Here is a 20,178-nt window from a genome sequence, read left to right on the forward strand (position 1 = left end):
TGGGATAGCCTTCAGCACGCTCGCGACCCTAGTGAGGCCAAGCGGTATGGAAGATGAATGAATCAATGAATAATAATTATAATTGGGCCCTCGCACCCCGGCCGCGTTGGGGTACTTGCAGTTTGAGGTCCTGGCAGGTTGGGGTATTGGCACGATGAAGGGCCGCAAATTGGGCGGTAGGTTGGACACCATGCTTTAGGACATATGCAAAGTTATGGCCCATATTGAGTAAATGTGAGCCATACAATAATGGGGGATGGCCCCCAAATGGCCCCCAGGCCATACGTAGGACACCACTGCTGTTGGACAAGTGCATACAAAGCCTTCTCAAAGGTTACATTGAGATAACGCAGGTCACACAATAATGGGGGATGGGCTCCGAATGTCGCACAGGCCGTAGGTTGAGACCACTGCTGCAGGACAAATGCAAAAGTATTAACCATGCAAATGATGCAAAAAGGTCCAAAATGGGAGGACCGGCTGCAAATGACCCCTGGGCCATAGGTTGAACACCACTGCTGTCTGAAGCGCAAAGCTGTGTAACAAGTTATATTGAGAAAATGCGGGCCATACAATAATGGGGGATGGCCTCTAAATGGCCCCCAGGCCATAGGTAGGACACCACTGCTGTTGGACAAATGCAAAGCCTTTTCAAAGGTTATATTGACTAAAGGTGGACAAATGGTGTTGAAAGAAGGTAATGAACTCGTAGGCCTACTACACTATTGTATGTATTGTCAGTAATGATGGTCAGACGCAACTACTGTGAATTTTCTGTTGAGTTTAGGACATGGGTTGTAATTACAATTTTGTTCGTGTGGGGATTCTACACGCGTGTAGGAATCTTCCTAGGCGTAGGTGCAACGTAGCGCAAATAGGTCTGATGAAATGTCACAATGTTCTGTTTTCGGCGACCTCAGAAAAGCTACGGTTGAAGACCCGCCACCGGCATATAGTATGTTGGACAAAAAACTTTTGATAACTTTTAATGTCCCAGGTGTTGAGATGGTACTGACCAAGTTTGAAGTCTATCAAATGAAATCTGTAGGACAAGTTCGCAAAAGTGTTACACCTGTAAATTTTCCAAAAGTGTACCTTTAAAGGGTCCTAGGTCAGTTTCTGTTGAGTTTAGGATTTAGGTTGTAATTACAATTTTGTAGAACTCGGGGTAATACACGTACCTGCCAAGTTTGGTAGGTGTAGGTGTGACGTACTACGAATAGCTCTTTGATGAACTGCATTATCAACCTTGCGAAAAAGAGCGAACCTTACGATTACGAAGTCACAGGTCACTTCCTTTTGGGTTTAGGGTATGCGTGCCTTTGAAGTTTTTGTACGTCTGGGGTCAATACAGGTGTTAGCCGAGTTTGATAGCTCTAGGTGAAGCGTACAATGAATTCGACTTGGAATGAAAAGTGTGAAGGCCCGCCCCCATCATGTACTTCGTCGGAATAAAAAATAACTTGTAATGTCCCATGTATTGAGATGATACACACCAAATGGATGAAAGCTGTAGGAGGAGTTTGCAGTATAGGTAAAGTATAAACCCTGAAAAAATGCAAAAATTCTGCACTTTTTTCCTTCAAATGGTCATAGGTCATTTTCTATTGGAGCTACAATATCGGCCGCGCTGACTTATTTGTGCGTCTGGGATGTGGATGTACATGTTTTTGGGATGTGGGAGGAAACCGGAGTGCCCGGAGAAAACCCACGCAGGCACGGGGAGAACATGCAAACTCCACACAGGCGGGGCTGGGGATCGAACCCCGGGCCTCAGAACTGTGAGGCAGACGCTCTAACCAGTCGTACCGTGCCGCCTTAACAGTATTTATTAAAGTAATTTAATTGCAATAAAGTAATTTAATTACAGTAAGCACCCATTATTTCTCTGTTGATGTTGTAATGTTGATTTGACCTAAACTTCTGTCAGTGGCCAATCATTGAATGCCTCCGAGAGGTCATTGATGTTTTAACTTTTGTCTAAAATGCTAGAGTATACGGACTCCAAGATTATGAGAAATACGATTCTGTGGTCTGATGAGACCAAGATAGAACTTTTTGGAAAACCAGGCACTGCTCATCACCTGTCCAATACAATCCCAACAGTGAAGCATAGTGGTGGCAGCATCATGCTGTGGGGATGTTTCTCAGCTGCAGGGACAGGACGACTGGTTACAATTAAAGGAAAGATGAATACGGCCAAGTACAGGGATATCGTGGACGAAAACCTTCTCCAGAGTGCTCAGGACTCTCAGACCGGGCCGAATGTTCTCCTTCCAACAAGACAATGACCAGAAGCACACAGCTAAAATAACGAAGGAGTGGGTTCAGAACAACTCTGTGACTGTTCTTGAATGGCCCAGCCAGAGCCCTGACTAAAACCCAATTGAGCATCTCTGGGGAGACCTGAAAATGGCTGTCCACCAACGTTCACCATCCAAACTGACAGAACTGGAGAGGATCTGCAAGAAGGAATGGCAGAGGATCCCCAAATCCAGGTGTGAAAAACTTCCCATTATTCCCAAAAATACTCCTGGCTGTATTAGCTCAAAAGGGTGCTTCTACTAAATACTGAGCAAAGGGTCTGAATACTTATGGCTGTGTGATATTTCAGTTTTTCTTTTTGAATAAATCTACAAAAATTTCAACGATTCTCTTTTTTTCTGTCAATATGGGGTGCTGTTTGTACATTCAGGGGAAAAAAAAGAAATGCTGCAATATAACAAAGAGTGAAAAATTTAAGGGGGTCTGAATACTTTCCGTACCCACTGTAGATACAATAAATGAACAAGTTATGTAAACAGACACATTGCTCCATCTTGTGATCGGATCGGTGATCGTTTATCGTTTTTTCAAACTTGCTGATCGGTGATTGGCCCCAAAAATCCTGATCGTGTAAAGCCTAGTAATCATCCATCCATCTATCCAATTTCTTTACCGCTTATCCTCACTAGGGTCACAAGCTGCTGGAGCCTATCCCAGCTATCTTCGGGCAGGAGGCGGGGTACATCCTGAACCTGTCGCCAGCCCATCGCAGCCTAGTAATAATAATAATAATAATAATAATAATAATAATCACAATAATAATAATAATAATAATGTCACTGTACGCTCTTTACCTCACGATGAAAAATTATTGAGAGAGGGAGAAAACGGTAAACTTGGCCCCATGTTTGTGCGTCTGTCTGTGTGTGGCTCTGTAAGTCTGTCTACAGACTCAGCAGGGGTTCTCTCTGTGTGTTGATGTTTATGTGTGTGTGCGTGTATTGTATTTTTGTATGTGTATTTTCTGTGTAAACAGATGACCAATAAAACAGCACACGATTGATCTGTGTGTGTGTGTGTGCGTGTGTGTGTGTATGTGTGTGTGTGTCAGCAGGGGTTCTGTTGCTGCAGTCCTGATGATAGGAGTGTCAGGACTGGGCTTAGTTACTATGGTAACTGTTATACAGTATGCTTCGATCCCCCACCCCCAACACACACATGCACGTGCACACACACGTCTGTTCTCACCCTCTCTTCTATTTGTTTTGAATCTCTTTTTCCCTCGACGAACCACCCAATACGCACGCACGCACGCACGCACACACAAACACACACACACACACACACACACACACACACACACACTACCAGTATCTACCCTCACATAGAATTAAATGGGATTGCAATTTTGTGGGTTAATCATATGCAATTTAGGGTTGATGTGCCATTGCTGCAAACAAGATATATTTTTCCTGTTTACTTATCATTGCTTCTAAAGTTTTATGTGGCGCCGACAGGGGTTTAGCCTGAGAGGCTTCCACTGTGCACTTTCCAGGGTGTTTAATGGGGATATGCAGTCTTAAGGCATTTTGAAAGTGCACAGTACTGTAATCTTAAGGCGGATGAATAATGCTGCTGGAGCCCATTCAGAGGGAAAATGCTCCAAGCACTCAGTGATGTGTCAGAATATTCCGAAGTATTCCTTTTGTGGGGAAAAGATGACTTTAAGCAACTTGTATCAATAAATGAAACAATAAAGATAAAGAAAACAGCAGACAAAAACTAATAAAAATTAGATTGTTAAGTGTGGTCAGTTAGAAAATAGCATAGTTTTCTCAGGAGATATTTTCAGGCTTTTTATGATACATCAAAAAGTATTTGAACATTTAATCTGCATTTTTAAAGAAAGTGTTCTGTTTATTCATAGACAAAGTTAGCAACATACTATAGTTTGAGTGTAGTCCAAGTATTGTCAAACAACTAACTAGGCAATACTACACTACAGTACCACTCAGTGACTGCGTGAATGTAAGGGTGAAAGGTTGTCTGTCTCTATGCGCCCTGTGGTTGAGTGGTGACTAGTTTAGTTTACATCCTGGCGACAATTGCAGTGTTACTCATGAACGTAGTTCAGCTGGTCTTTGGGAGAAGAGGTAGGTTTGGTGGACGAAAAAGATGCACAAAAACAAAAACAGGCGGAAAAAGGGAAAAAAGTTGTTCTTCACGCATTATGTGAGAGGTTGTGACCGTTTCCCTTCCTACCTTTTCAGGGACTCGCTAGCAATTTCAGAGCGATCATGCTTGGCTGGAAGCGTACCAGGTACTTTTAGTAGCAGCTGCTCTGATCGCCTAGCGGTGGCCCTCGTAGAGGCTGGGAAGCAGAGTCCGTTCTTATCCCGGCATTCGCGTTGGCCCGAACCGCGTGACCGAATAAAAGGAAGGGGAGGCCGGAGGGGTGGCCACCCCGTAGCTGGGGAACTGATAGCAACAGGCATGAAGCAAGGCAAGAGTGAAGAACCAAGAGAGAGAGGCAGAGGAGGGAGCCACCGGTTAAATACCCAGGGTGTGTGTTCAAAGAGGACCGAGGACCAGACAAGACCACACCCATCAGCTTGAATCTAGTCTACATTTTTGATCCATAAAATGGGTTTGAAATCATATATTAATATAAAATACTCCCAACTTTGTACTCTTTGCTCATAGGAATGACTGTTTAAATTGTAGTCCTGGCAAATCAACTGCTTATGGTTCAATCACATTTCATGCTGCTTGGGGTTACAAATCAGGACAAACAGTTCTCAAAGTCCTGCAGCTGTACCGGTAAAGTTGACACACTGACACAGATATCAAGGCATACATTTGGAATATTTCTGCAGAGTTCGTGAAATATCAAAACGGACATTTTATCTTCAGTTAAAAACAACTGAACGGAAATGTATGGGTTGCAGTACTCTCAAACACCAGTGGTTGGCGCCTTGCATGCACATTTGTCACTCTGTCCCTATTGGCTGCTGTCAGGTCAAACGAAGAAAATGACTCTTAGATGACTGTGAACCAAGATTTTGACGGGACCTGCTAATTACTGTAGGGTCCAGTAGGTGTCTTCTTGTGGTAGTCTCACAGCAGGGTCGCTTGGAAGAAAGCAGTTTATCAAGTCGTGGGGGAGTCACTGTGACACCTCAGGTTGCGGGGAGCATGTCCGCTACAGTGTTCATGTTTGTCGTGTCGTAAAATATTAAAACACAGCTGCAGTCATTTATGATTCTTTTCCTGCAGCTCAGCGTACTCATAGCATTATTGGTTGCAAAGCTTTTGAGATCTACTTTAACAAAATGCTGCAGCATGATTGTATTTCCTGTGCAGTAATGGGAATAATCCTCTAGTTCTCATTTGTATTCATATTATTCATCATCCTGCTTGTTCTGAATCACTGCACCACCAAATTACTTTGACAAAACAGCATGCCTGTAAAAAAAACAAACAAACAAAAAAAACTGATATCGGTAGTCACTAAAGATAGAATCCAGAACAAGTTCATACCGAGTGCATTGCAGTGCTCTCCCTTAGATCAAGTTTTTAATAGTAGCTGTTTTGCTGTCCAATTAATAGCATATACTGTCATCTCTTTTCCATTTTGTGGACATGTTTCATTTTTTGCTTTAAACTTTAACATAACTCTCATTCAGAGAATCTCCTGGCTTCACAACATTTAAAAAGCACCTGAAAGCAGGGATGAGGACTAACCAGATCTGTGACCATGTATGTCCTCCTTGATCGAACAGAGCAGTATGTAATTGGGCAATGTGCAATTCCTCTAGCACTTTAATATGCAGTGTGGAATTTTAAGTTATAAGTAGTAGCCTTTTTTATCCTCTTTTTAATAGCACAACATGCAATATTTTTAGTATTTTGGTACCACTTAAGTACAATTGCAATTTACTTAATATTTATATTGATTAGTAGTTTCTTGCAACATATGCAGTAGGGCAATGTGCAAAATTATTTTGTTCTCTGATACACAGTGACACTTTTTCTAATATGCTCATGCACTTTACAAGTCGCTGTGCACTTTTAGGGTAGGATAATGGGGAGGCTTACAGCTGTGGATCCTCTGCCCTCTGTTATCAAACAACAAATAGTGCTCATTACACACAGTGCTATGTAGTATAATCATATCACATCATAGCATTTCATAAAAGATGGTACAGTAAACAATCTCTTTTGCACACTGGCTCTATTGGTTGCCTGACGAATGATTGAATGATTCTGTGTATTCCGTGTGTTGCATGTGTTGTATTTTCTTATCTTATTTTTATTGTATTACTGTACTTATAATTAAGATGTTACATCAACCTGACAGGGACTATACAAATGGAAACCAGCCAATGGCTATAATCTGACATATTTACATGCAAATGTTAATTAATGTGCAGTGTCCCTTTTAACGAAATCAGTAAATAAATAAATAACTGTTTTGTGTTGCAATTTTTCTTTTTTTGTTTTATTTTATTCCCGGTTTGGTCAGTTTGATAATTTTTTTTTCTTTCTTACTGCATTGCCATCTACAATTCCTGGTTTTTAATTGATAATTTACATAAAACACAAATAAGTACTGTGACAGTGTTTGTTTTGTACAGCTCTCGAGGTCCTTTGAGTCGGGTTTGCATGTTAAGTGATCGTTGTGATTAGTTCGAGGTTAGTGGTGCCATTGAGACTTTCTGTTTTTGAGGCTTCTTTAATGCATGTGGCTTTTCAATTGAGGATTGGTTGTGTGTGTGTGTGTGTGTGTGTGTGTGTGTGCATGTGCGTGTACAGCTATTTGCTTTTCTGTCAATGACAACGATTTGCTGAGTCTTTATTGCTGTGTAGGCTTCTGTGGTGAACGATTTGAGTATCGCATTTAGAATGGAAGTTTCTGTAACAAGGCCAGTATGATATTGATAGCAGTAATACTCAGTATGCTGAGTCCCCTAGATAGAAGGCTGGCAGAGTTGACAGTGTGTGTGTTTAATTTCCTGCAGAGTTAATGATCGTCGGGTTCACTGCTGCATCCAGTCCCTGTAGACTGAGATACAAACAATCCGCACAGATGAAAATAAAGTTTTTCTTAGACCAAAGGCTCCAGAGTTATGACTTCTCCCAAAGTTTCCTACTACAATACTAACCTTCATTTACAATCAAGGCGTTACGGCAGGGTGAACGTATGTAATGCAATCCAACCAGGTTTACCCACCATCTATTTAATAGCAGAATTGATATTTCAATTTAAATAATAAAGATTTCCCCATTAAGTGTCCTTCGATAAAATTGTCTTCTCCTATCCTTTGGCTCTGAAACATTGATCAATGGAAATGATTGTTTGAGCCACCAGTCCCGCCTTTATCATCAATGTCCGATTTGGTCTAGAACCTCATGCAGCCGTCATGAATCAGTAGGCATGAATCAGTGGATTGGAGCCCGAGCTGGTGTGTGAGGTCGAGAAGTTCCGACTAGATATAGTCAGACTCACCTCCACACACAGCTTGGGCTCTGGTACCAGTCCTCTCGAGAGGGGTTGGACTCTCTTCCACTCTGGAGTTGCCCACGGTGAGAGGCGCCGAGCAGGTGTGGGTATACTTAGTGCCCCCTGGCTCGGCGCCTGTACGTTGGGGTTCACCCCAGTGAACGAGAACACTTGGGACCAGGACACCCTAGGTCGTAGTTCGATTTGACTTTGTGGTCATGTCATTGGACTTGCGGCCGCATGTCTTGGACACTCGGGTTAAGAGAGGGGCTGAGCTGTCAACTGATCACCACCTGGTGGTGAGTTGGCTCCGATGGTGGGGGAAGATGCCGGTCCGACGTGGCAGGCCCAAACGTACTGTGAGGGTCTGCTGGGAACGTCCCCTGTCAGAAGGAGTTTCAACTCCCACCTCCGACAGAACTTTGCTCATGTTCCGGGTGAGGCGGGGGACATCGAGTCCGAGTGGACCATGTTCCGCGCCTCCATTGCTGAGGCGGCCGACCGGAGCTGTGGCCGTAAGATGGTTGGTGCTTGTCGTGGCGGCAATCCCCGAACCTGTTGGTGGACACCAACGGTGAGGGATGCCGTCAAGCTGAAGAAGGAGTCCTATCGGGCCTTTTTGGCCTGTTGGACTCCCGGATACAAGCGGCCGAAATTAGTTTCCTCCGCAGGGTGTCCGGGCTCTCCCTTAGAGATAGGTTGAGAAGCTTGTTCATCCAGGAGGATCTCAGAGTAGAGCCGCTGCTCCTCTGCATCGAGAGGAGCCAGATGAGGTGGCTGGGGTATCTGAGTCGGATGCTTCCCAGACGCCTCCCTGGTGAGGTGTTCCGGGGACATGCCACCGGGAGGAGACCCCGGGGACGGCCCAGGACACGCTGGAGAGACTACGTCCTTCGGCTGGCCTGGGAACGCCTCGGGATTCCCCCGGAAGAGCTGGATGAAGTGGCGGGGGAGAGGGAAGAATTTTTATGTTGCGTACTACTGTTATAGTATTTGTGCACAATTAGAATGGGGTGTATATATTGTATGCAGTTATATTCTGTATGATGTGGCATTCAACTTAATCAAACTATTACACTATCCATTGAGAGCAATTTTTACAGTGCATCTTTGTCATATTTAAAGTACAATCTCAAGCAACACAGAAATATTTTATTAGCAAAGACAGACTGTAAAAGTAGTTGATGCAATGAAAATTCACATTAGCTGCACTCCATGTAAAAAGTTTACCTGTGCCCACCAATAATGCCAATTCACTGTATGTACTGTATTTATACTCCATTTTTGGCCGAATTGCTTCAAGATGCAATTAATACACATGAAACATACAAATGAATTCCACACATCTCAATAATCAATTAATTAATTATCTACATCATGATAGTGTCAAATGAGGTAAATTGAATAAAAACATGATTAAACAAACATTTGTTTGTCAGATCCGTAATATAACTGATCATTGTAGTTTTTCCAGTTATTTTTTTAAGTTATGGGCATTGTCAGAGCCACTTTAAGTACACAGGCACGAGTAATGAAGATGTCATCCTTCTTCCCTTCCTGACTTGACCTCTCTCACCTTTTTTCTGACTTGTCTCCAGTTACATTTCCATCCCATCATCGAGTTGCCTTCCTCTCACTTCCACTCTGCTCCTCAACTGCACCGGCAGCTCCACCACCACCCACCCAAGCACCCCCCCCCTACACATACACACACTCCTCTCACCAATGCTCCATGTCTTCCTATGACTCTCTACCAGGAGAAGCGAGGCTCCCCAGAGGGCCTGTGGTTCGTTCCTGTTACCGCCTACACTGGCTTAATGAGGAGCCTGCGGGAAGGGGTGAGTGTGTCTGTGTATGTCTCAATGTGTCTGTTTTTGTGTCTGTGTGGCTGTGACTAAGTCTGTGTGTGTGTGTTTGTGTGTGTGTGTGTGTGTGTTTGTGTGGGGCAGGGGATCCCTATGAACAGTAATGATGAGACAGCTGTGGGGGCCTAAAGCGTTGTTTGCCAGCTGCAAGTCAAGGGCATATAGAGCAGACACATGCACACATCCGTGCACGCACACACACCAACACACTTGCACACACACTTACCTGCATCAAACACAACCTGTACTGCTTAGTGGCCTGACCTCAGCAGCAATTAGGGTCCCCAGACAGATATACAGTAGATGGCACAGGCAAAAATATTGAGATTTATTTCATTTTTGCCCTCCTTTTTACTTTCCTTTTGTGCTCCGAGTGCTCTCTATCTCATCCCGTCTAGTATTTGATGTTACCCTTCCTATATCTTTGACATAAAAATGAATCCAGCTTAATTGAAACTTGTTTACTCAACTAAAAACAAAAATGACCTGTACCACAACAATAACGTATGTTATCCACAGAGAAAATATCACTGTTTGGATGCTACGGGTGTATTATTCTTTGGTTCGTATGAGTACATTTAAGATGGATGGATGGATGGATGGATGGATGGATGGATGGATGGATGGATAGATAGATAGATAGATAGATAGATAGATAGATAGATAGATAGATAGATAGATAGATAGATAGATAGATAGATAGATAGATAGATAGATAGATAGATAGATAGATGATGCATTCATATGATTATTTATTATTTTGAGACACATGTGACTGAGGAAACAACGGGCAGATCGAGAGTACAGAAGGCAGTACGGATATTGTTCTGTATCGCAGAGGTAAAAGGGGTCTTACCAGGGTGGCCCACCACAGCAGAATGAATATAGATGAAACTCTGGTCTGCACAGTTACCAGCTTAAATCTACTGTTGCTTCATTACCACTGGGACGGGGGTGGAGGTAGATGAGGGGGGTGACAGGAGCAGAGAAGGGTTGATGCGAGGAGAGGGGAGGTTGACTTATTTATCATGATTGAACTGTGAGAGGATGCTGAGCACACACACACACACACACACACACACACACACACGCACGCACACACAGTTGTAGGGACCAGACCCTCATCTTCCGACCCAACTTCTCTTTTCTTTATTTCTCTCCCTCTCAGCTTCTTCAACCCTCCATCCATCATGTCTCTTTCTCCCACATTGGTGAGAGAGTTTTCCCATGAAAATACATTTATTCATTGAGTCATTCATGTTCTTCTGTTTATCCTGTACAATATCGCAGGCTAGTTGGAGTCTATCCCAGACTGGCGAGAGGTGGCATACACCCTGGACTGGTCGCCAGCGAATCGCAGGGCACATAGATAAACAAGCATTCACACTCACATTCACAGCTATAGGTAATTTAGAATCTTAGGGCTCTACAGTGGGTAAGGAAAGTATTCAGACCCTCTTAAATTTTTCATTCTTTGTTATATTTCAGGGTACAGAGATATGGGCGGAAACCTTCTCCAGAGTGCTCAGGACCTCAGACTGGGCCGAAGGTTCTCCATCCAACAAGACAATGACCCTAAGCATACAGCTAAAATAACCAAGGCTTGGCTTCAGAACAACTCTGTGACTGTTCTTGAATGACCCAGCCAGAGTCCTGACTTAAACCCGATTGGGCATCTCTGGAGAGACCTGAAAATGGCTGTCCACCAACGTTCACCATCCAACCTGACAGAACTGGGAAGGATCTGCAAGGAGTAATGGCAGACGATCCTCAAATCCAGGTGTGAAAAAGTGTCATAGTGTCAATCTAAACTGAGCATTATTATTTTGGTAAAGGGAGAATTATAGCACTTTTTTTAGGCTCTCAATAGATAGAGATGGTGTGCCTAATGTTGAAGCCCATGAGTGTATGATATAGTATATGAGTGCTAACCTAATTAAGTTGATAGATTCTTTTAAAATGAAGACAGTAAAGCTGTGTGCATTTCATGGATACAGTATTTGTTTAGAGTGTCTCTTGTTCATATGTCTTAGGCGAAAAAGATTTACTGTATTGAACACAATTCCAGTGCCACACAGTATTAAGTACATGACAGTAATGAGATACAGTGCCAAGGCCTTGTCTAATGCGCTTCAGGCATTGTGGTTTTGATGAATTCTTTGACCCACTATATCACCCCCCACGCCACCCCACTGCTGTTTAGAGTTTTCCTCATTTATAAATAAAGCACTGGAGAGAGGTGAGGTATTGTTGTGCTCGAAGGCCACCCATCCAAAGAGTACATGGTGGTTTTACCAGCGGAAAGGGGAATGGCAGGGAGTGACAGGGAAGAGGAAGAAGGATCAGTGTACTGGGAGAGGAGGAGGAGATGGCAGGGAGTCACAGAGAGTTCTACGTGGATTGGAGAGGGGGTTGTATGGAGTGAAATGCAGGTTTCCAGGCCACACTCAAGGTGTAGGAAATTGTTTATGAGTCGCAAATGCTGCCTCTGCTGTCTAATGAAAAGGTTGTGTGTGTGTGTGTGTGTGTGTGCGTGTGCGCTGTACACATTCATAAGTGGTGAGTCAATTATGATTTACTGCTATATTCTGCAAAGGAAGCCGTATGTACATCGTCATCAGTGCAATAAACATAATCCCACCATTAAAATGCTAAAATGTTGCCTACAACACATGTAATTTGTAGGCACTCGTCAGCCATAATATTAGGTACACCTGCACGTCTCATGAGCTGCAATACAAAAGGTGCATAAACATTCAACATGATCATTATTGTGGTTGTAGTTTGTTGTGTTGAAGAACACTGCTGCATCATGCTGAGAATTATTTCTTTGAATATTTTGGTTACCTTATTTAGATTGTAAACTATCACATATCCCGCTTAATAATTAAAAAACGATTCACCAGCTTTAGTAATCTTGACACTATGGATCACTCATACTAAAATTCAACAGATGTACCTGAAAACAAAACTTTTAATTTGTAATGTCCCCTCTACCTCAGTAAGTACTATATATATATTTCAAGGTGTACTCCACCTCTCGCCCAGAGTCAGCTGGGATAGGCTCCAACATGCCTGCGACCCTAATGAGGATAAGCGGTACGGAAAATGGATGGATGGATTACTAGTAGTAGTATGCTTCCTACAGGTGCTTTGAAACGGTCCCCTTCTCCATTCACCTGAGCGAACAGGAAGTACTTTTACCTGTCTTGCTGAATGTGGAAGTAGGTTCTGCATATATGAGATTGTGCACACATTACATGAGAGGTTAGTGGACATACACTCATTATGTGATGTCCTGGAAAGCCACTATTCATACGAGACTCACATATCTGTACTGGTACATGCTGATAATTTGGCTTAATGTGAATGTGAGTGCGAATGGTGGTTTGTTTGTATGTGCCCTGCGATTGGCTGGCAATCAGTTCAGGGTGTACCCCGCCTCCTGCCCGATGATAGCTGGGATAGGCTCCAGCATGTCCGCGACCCCAGTGAGGAGAAGCGGCTCAGAAAATTGATGGATGGATAAGCTTGATTGCTCCCTTCCGATTCGATTACAATCAGCAAAGGCATGATTATTGGATTTGTCTAAAAAAAAAATTCAGACCGATGATCCTGAAGTGTGGGGTGTGTTTGGAGGGATTCTTCCTCTCCAATCTGCTCGAAAAGTTGTCAGGGCTGACACTTGTATATGTTCAACATCTTCAATAATAACGATCACAAATACTTATCTGTGTGGTCAAATTGAGTTTGGCCGAGCCTTAGACGCAATTGTGACGTAAAACGGAATGATAGCCAAGTAAGAAGCGAGCAACTGCTTATGTTCAGTGTTTGTATAATGCAGCCCACAAGTCATTCACCACAATCAATATAAGTAGGCAAACAGTTTACAACCACAATGTCGGTACCAAATAAGATGACACTTTCCTTTACAGTATTTCTCATTTTACTAGTGCTCTTTCTTCTTTACATTTTCTAGCTGTCGGATACTCTGTGGCACCATGCCGCCTCTCACAGGTCAGACTTGGTACTATGACAGACATCTGGTTTTGTGGAGGAGACTCGATATTTTCAAGGGAGACTTTATCTATTGTGCTTTGTTGGTACACGCACACGATAAATGAGTAAGCACACACATGCTGATTTTTCATTGTCAGGTGTTGGGTCTGTCAAATTAAAAAAATCAGTTAAGATGTTTTAAATCACTATGCACCAGCCTTAAGATGATCTGTTTTAGGGTCAAATGGTTCAATACTCTTTTCATAGACCTCTCTCTCTTGTACCTGTATATACAATGTGTGTTTGGCATTTTTCCCATCTGTCTGTATGCTCCTCTTCCTGTTGCTCTCTGAGCTTTCCTTCCGCTGTCTCTCTATTTCTTTGAGGATATTAGGTGTTTTAGATGTGATGTCTGAGGATGATAGATGGTGTCTGTGTTGCTGCCATAGTGGCACATTCAAAACCAGGTGGGCTACATTCCAAAGGACTGTAATTACAGAGGGAAACCACATCAGGCATATACGATTGTGCGTGCACGGGCATACACACAAGCCTGACATCAAGTCATATATTGTGGCTTTGCTGTGATGTGTCTCCCTCTGCGTGAAGACTCTGAGGCCAGGTGCAAAGATGTTGGTATATAAATCTACAGTACAATGCGATCGACAGCACTGTCCCCACTCTGAGTTTTACCTACTTTATTAGGCAGACGTTCAAAAAGTGTGTAAATCTGTCAACACTGCCAATAAGCCAGTTTGTCCTTGTGAAATCTGACAAAATACTAAAAAACAAACAAACAAACAAAAGAAACAAGGTAAACCGAAAGTAAATGAAACTAAAGCGCAAATTGTTTTATTCCTGCTTGCGCACAATGAAATAAAAATTAATTTTTGTGACTTTAATTAAGGTATGCATTCTCCACAATCTGGACTGAAGGTTTGAAATTAATGAGAGGTAATTAAAAGTGCCCACAACAAAATACAAAATACTTCACTTTTTGTTCTAAAGCTACCTGCGTGTTCCTCTCTTTTTATCTCAACCAATTTACATGAATGAGATGCAGATTCAGAGAAGCACAATTAATTGCATGTTTGCACACACTGAGCTGGGCTTTTTAAAAAACTTTTTAGAACAGATCTTTTAGGATCACTCTCTCTAGGAAACAGTCACAAACATCTAGGCTTGTTCTCACAAGGAGTCATTCGGAAAGCACTGTAATTAGTAGAAAACAAATGACTACTAAAGCAGTGTTATTTTCCATCCATCCATTTTCCGCACCAGTTATCCTCACGAGGGTCTCAGGTTTGCTGGAGCCTATCCCAGCTAACTTTTGGCGAGAGGCGGTGTACACCCTGAACTGGTCACCAGCCAATCGCAGGGCACATATAAACAAACGACCATTCACACTCACATTCACAACTATGGAGAATGTAGAGTCCTCAATGAACCTACCATACTTGGGATGTGGGAGGAAATCGGAGTACCCAGAGAAAACCCATGCAAGCTCCACAGGCGAGGCCGGATTTGAACCCGGGTCCTCAGAACTGTGAGGCAGATATGCTAACCAGTTGCTCTCCGTGCCGCCCAGTGTTATTTTATCAAACAAATTTACGGTTGTATTTAAATGATGATGAGTTCTGTGGCAAAAATATATGATCTCACACACCAGCTCAGGCTCCTTCCCTGCCAGAGAGGTGACATTCCACATCCCTAGAGCCAGCTTCTGTAGCCGGGGATCGGATCGCCAAGGTCCCCGCATTCGGCCACCGCCGAGCTCACACTACACCCGACCCCTATGGCCCCTCCCACAGGTGGTGAGCCCATGGGAAGGGGGACCCACGTTACCCTTTCGGGCTGTGCCTGACCGGGCCCCATGGGTGCAGGCCCGGCCACCAGGCGCTCGCCTTAGAGCCCCACCGCGAGGCCTGGCTCCAGAGGGGGGCCCCGGTGACCCGTGTCCGGGCAAAGGAAACCTAGATCGATATATTTTGTTCTTCATAGGGTTTTTTGGAGCCGTGCTTTGTCTAGTCCCTCACCTAGGACCTGTTTGCCATTGGTGACCCTACCAGGGGCGTAAAGCCCCAGACAACTTAGCTCCTAGGATCATTGGGACACACAAACCACTCCACCACGATAAGGTGACGGCTCAAGGAGAGGGAGCTGGAGCCTATCCCAGCTAACTTTGGGCGAGTAGCGGGATACGCCTTGGACTGGTCGCCATTCAATCGCGGAGCACATACTGTATACTCTAGACCAGTGATTCTCAAAGTGTTTTACTAGTACTAGTCTGCAGTCCCCCTCGAGTGGTACACGAAAGAATCACTGAATTAAATGTTAAAGCTGTTACAGTGGATTTAAACTTTTTTTTTTAACCCTTGCTCTTGACAAACAAGCATTTAGGCTCACATTCACACTATATGGGCAATTTAGTCTTCAATTAACATAACATGCATATTTTAGAGATGTGGGAGTTAGCCGTAGTATCCGGAGAAAACACATGCAAGCATGGGGAGAATTCCATACAGGAAGGCCAGAGCCCAGATTCAAACCCCCAACCTCAGAACTGTGATGCAGCCTTGCTAACTACTCTTTCACCACGCTGGCTAATAGGTGAATATAAATAAGTTAATGCTCTAGAGATGTTAGTTCTAAGTATGAAATGATGAGGCAAGTTTCATGGCTGATGAAATCATACTGAGAGATATAATGAGAATGATTCCCTTGTTTCTCAATAGAAGAGGTTTTCTTGCATGAGCCACTTCTTTTTCTCATGTAAGAATATCTCCAACGTTCTTTCTTTCTTTCTTTGTGTCATTCTGCTTTTCTTTTATAGTTCCTGGCAGGGAAACAGTCTATTAAACACATAGATGGTAGTTTCTCCCCCGTGGGCTCATTAGTGAACTGGCCCGGGCGGCCCAGCAGAATGCTGGAAAAGACCATTCTGCTGGCTCCCAGAGGGGTGTCAGTGGAATTATTATGTTGTCGTGGTGCGTAGCCCCTCAGTGTTGGTTACACAACGTGATGGACTTTATTGGCTTAATAAGTTGGTTGTTGAATCAGTTGTGCCGTGTCTAAATTAAGATGGATCACAGCCTTACCACTGAGGCATTGTTAAATGTCAGATGTTATTGCTTAAGAGAGCTCCTGCCTCACAATTTCTTCTAGTTCATTTCAAAGGTGTTTGATGGGGTTTGAGGTCAGGACTGTCAAGTTCTTTCACAGTGAACGTGTCCAACCATGCTTTAATGGGACTTTTTGCAATGTCATGTCATGTTGCAGCCATAAAAAGGGCCTTACACAAACTGTTCCCACAAATTGGCAACAGTGGCCTCGCCCAATCCTTGATTGATTATTGATTTGACATTGTGTGTTCCAAAACATGTTCCCATATATTATATGTGTAAGCACATTAATTAGGGGTAATGTTTTTTATGTAAAGTGTAACTCCACAGAGCTCAGAAATGGGTCAGAAATCTGAGCTTTTCTTAAGTTAACATGAATGGTTTCCCAGCATAGTACAGTCCAGTATTTTTTTAAGTTTTTGTTAAATGTGTATCATAACATCTATTGCAACATTTCATTGTGGTCCACATAATCCGCTATGCTGTTTCACCATATGCTCCAGCCAGAGTTGATAATGCCTCTGGGCATTGGAATAACTAGAAAGAGAAGCAGCATATTCAGTTGAAGTTTATCAAAACAATAACTTAAGACACACAGATGGATAGCAGCATTGGGGTTCAAATGCATAAATTAAAACTCGCCATAAACATATGCATAGAATAAATAAAATGTTACAATGAATGGTTATAACAATGGCACTCTGTCATTTTCCACTATGTGTCAGGATTGCGATTATACATTTCTTCTGCAAAATTATTTTTGAGCCTTTAGAATGAAGTTTCGCAACACAAGGCAATTAACGGTGTGTTTTTGAATAGGCTGAGTCGTGTTTAAGTGATGTAACACAGTGAAACACATTAATAACCTGACAGATAATCATTGCTCCGCTCTTTCCCATCTTTCTCTGCAGTGACGCTCCTGGAAAAACTAATTTCTTTTGCCTCTGGGATTTTATTAGTCTGAGCCCATTGTCTGAGCAAAATAAATCAGGCACACACACACCCACAACATCCTCGGTGGCAAGACCCCGGGGGTGGATGAGATTTGCCCGGAGTTCCTAAAGGCTCTGGATGTTGTGGGGCTGTCCTGGTTGACACGCCTCTGCAACATCGCGTGAACATTGGGGACACTGCCTCTAGATTGGCAGACTGGAGTGGTAGGCCCCCCTTTTTAAGAAGGAGGAAATTCTGGTCCACCATCCGGCGTCTCAGGAGGGGGAAGCAGTGCACCATCAACACTGTATAGCGGGGATGGGGCGCTGCTGACCTCAACTCAGGACGTTGTGAGTCGGTGGGGAGAATACTTTGAAGACCTCCTCAATTTCACCGACATGCCTTCCCATGAGGAAGCAGAGTCTGGGGTTTCTGTGGCGCGCTCCCCTATCTCTGGGGTTGAGGTCACCGAGGTGGTTAAAAAGCTCCTCGGTGGCAGGGCCCGTGGGTGGATGAGATTTGCCTCGCATTCACCAACTCACACACACATTTCCCACCAATGGACGATTGCTGCCATGCAAGGCGCTGCCAGGCCCACTGGGAGCAAATTAGGGTTCAGTGTCTTGCCCAAGGACACTTTGACATGCGGACAGTCGTAGCTGGGATTCAGACCAGTGACCCTTCCAGGACTGAGCCACAGCCACCCAAAGTATTGAACACATGAAGAAAGGGAGGTGCAAAAGGGCATGGAAAGCCAAGACAATGCCTAAAATCTATCAATAATCAAACAGCAATCCAGACCCTTGTCAGTACAAATGAATATCAGCTGGCTCAGTCCTAATTGATGGCCTACAAAATGGTCTCATTGCCAAGGTGTGAGTCAAGACACATGTCATGATGGGTAAGAGCAGAGAGCTGTCTCAAGACCATCGCCAACTAATTGTTGCAAAACATAATGGCATTGGTTACAGGCGCATATCTAAACTTCTGAATGTTCCAGTGAGCACAGTTGGAGCCATAATATGTAAGTGGGAAGCCAATGATACCACCATAGATTTGACTCGATCAGGTGCTCCTCGCAAGATTTCTTACAAAGGAGTGCAAAGAATATCGAAAATCTATGGAAATAACTTAAACTCAAGGTCCATAAAAGAAGCCCACGGAACCTTCAAGATTTGAAGACTGCTTGTGTGGAAGAATGGGCCAAAATCACACCAGAGCAATCATTTTTTCCCTGTGTCATTTTACATTATTACACACAACTTAATTTCTGAGTTAATTTGTTCTACTTCCTTTGTATGTATGTGTAGTGACTGTGGCTCGGTTGGCACTGCAACACCCCCCCCCCCCCCCCACTCCACCACCCCCCACCAGCACTACCAACAACAACTTGGTCCCCTTCTTCAGTCGCTGCCCAGCTCGCACTGTACCAACACTATTGACCCCTCCACCAGCCGTGGGACGTTTTTGTGTTGTATCATACTACAAAAATACTCCCACAAAGATCCGTCAATATGCACACACAAATTGTACATTTTATCATGAATCAATAGAATTTTGCAAAAATGCATACACATGAAAATCTAGCAAAGCTTGACTTTATATTAGAAATTGTAATTTACAAGAATTTAACGAGAGGTGAGTCTAATCATCATCTAAAAATTGGTTTGTGTCCTTATTTAATTTCCTAAGTAGTTATGTGGACGACTTAGTATTCTCACTGAGGTTCTGAATTCTCAATTTCAAATCCAATAAATGCAATGATATTATTTATTCATTGGATTATGTCGGCGTGGTGGATGACTGTTTAGCACATCTGCCTCACAGTTCTGGGGACCGGGTTTCAAATTTGTTTCTATGTGCCCTGCGATTGGCTGGTGACCGGTTCAGAGTGTACCCCGCCTTCCGCCCAAAGATAGCTGGGATAGGCTCCAGCAGCCTGCGACCCTAGCGAGGATAAGCGGTAAAGAAAATGGATGGATGGATTATGTCTGTGTTTGTCTGTCGTCTCTGTTGTGGCCAGGCACTCTCTCAGCTAACTCGGGGAGTCCCCAGTCTTTTTGGCAGTGATGGAGACCTGTGGACCTGGAGCCATCTTCGAGGCTCTGAATGGAGCATGGCCCAAGGTCCATCAGCACCTGCTCACTGCCATGGGGACTGCCTTGCTCAATTCATGTATCCACTTAACACAACATATCACAGATCAATGTAAGTGTACCAAATGACGCAGAGATGAATTACAAAATAGCAAGCAAAAAAAAAAATCACTGTCAGGTGGAAACCTCCTACAGTATGTCCCAATTTGGTAAATTTCATACTTTTTTTTACAAATATTGGTCAGTCCTCATGTGGGTCTGTTATCTTCACAAATTATTGACCACTCTAAAGTGTTGAAAATGGCTTAATCTCTTCGACGAGTCAGTATTAATTGCTCCACAAGCATTTCTTTTCCTGAAAAGTGATTCTGGAAATACAAGGATTCTGCCGGATG

The 20,178-nt window shown here is 43.5% G+C and overlaps 1 pseudogene; it reads left to right on the plus strand.

Annotated features, from left to right (window-relative positions):
- The window catches only part of LOC133479405 (serine/threonine-protein kinase ULK4-like), a 76,548-nt pseudogene that overhangs the window by 14,391 nt on the left and 41,979 nt on the right, over positions 1-20,178 (plus strand).

Source organism: Phyllopteryx taeniolatus, chromosome 6, assembly GCF_024500385.1.
Source record: "Phyllopteryx taeniolatus isolate TA_2022b chromosome 6, UOR_Ptae_1.2, whole genome shotgun sequence".
NCBI lineage: Eukaryota > Metazoa > Chordata > Actinopteri > Syngnathiformes > Syngnathidae > Phyllopteryx > Phyllopteryx taeniolatus.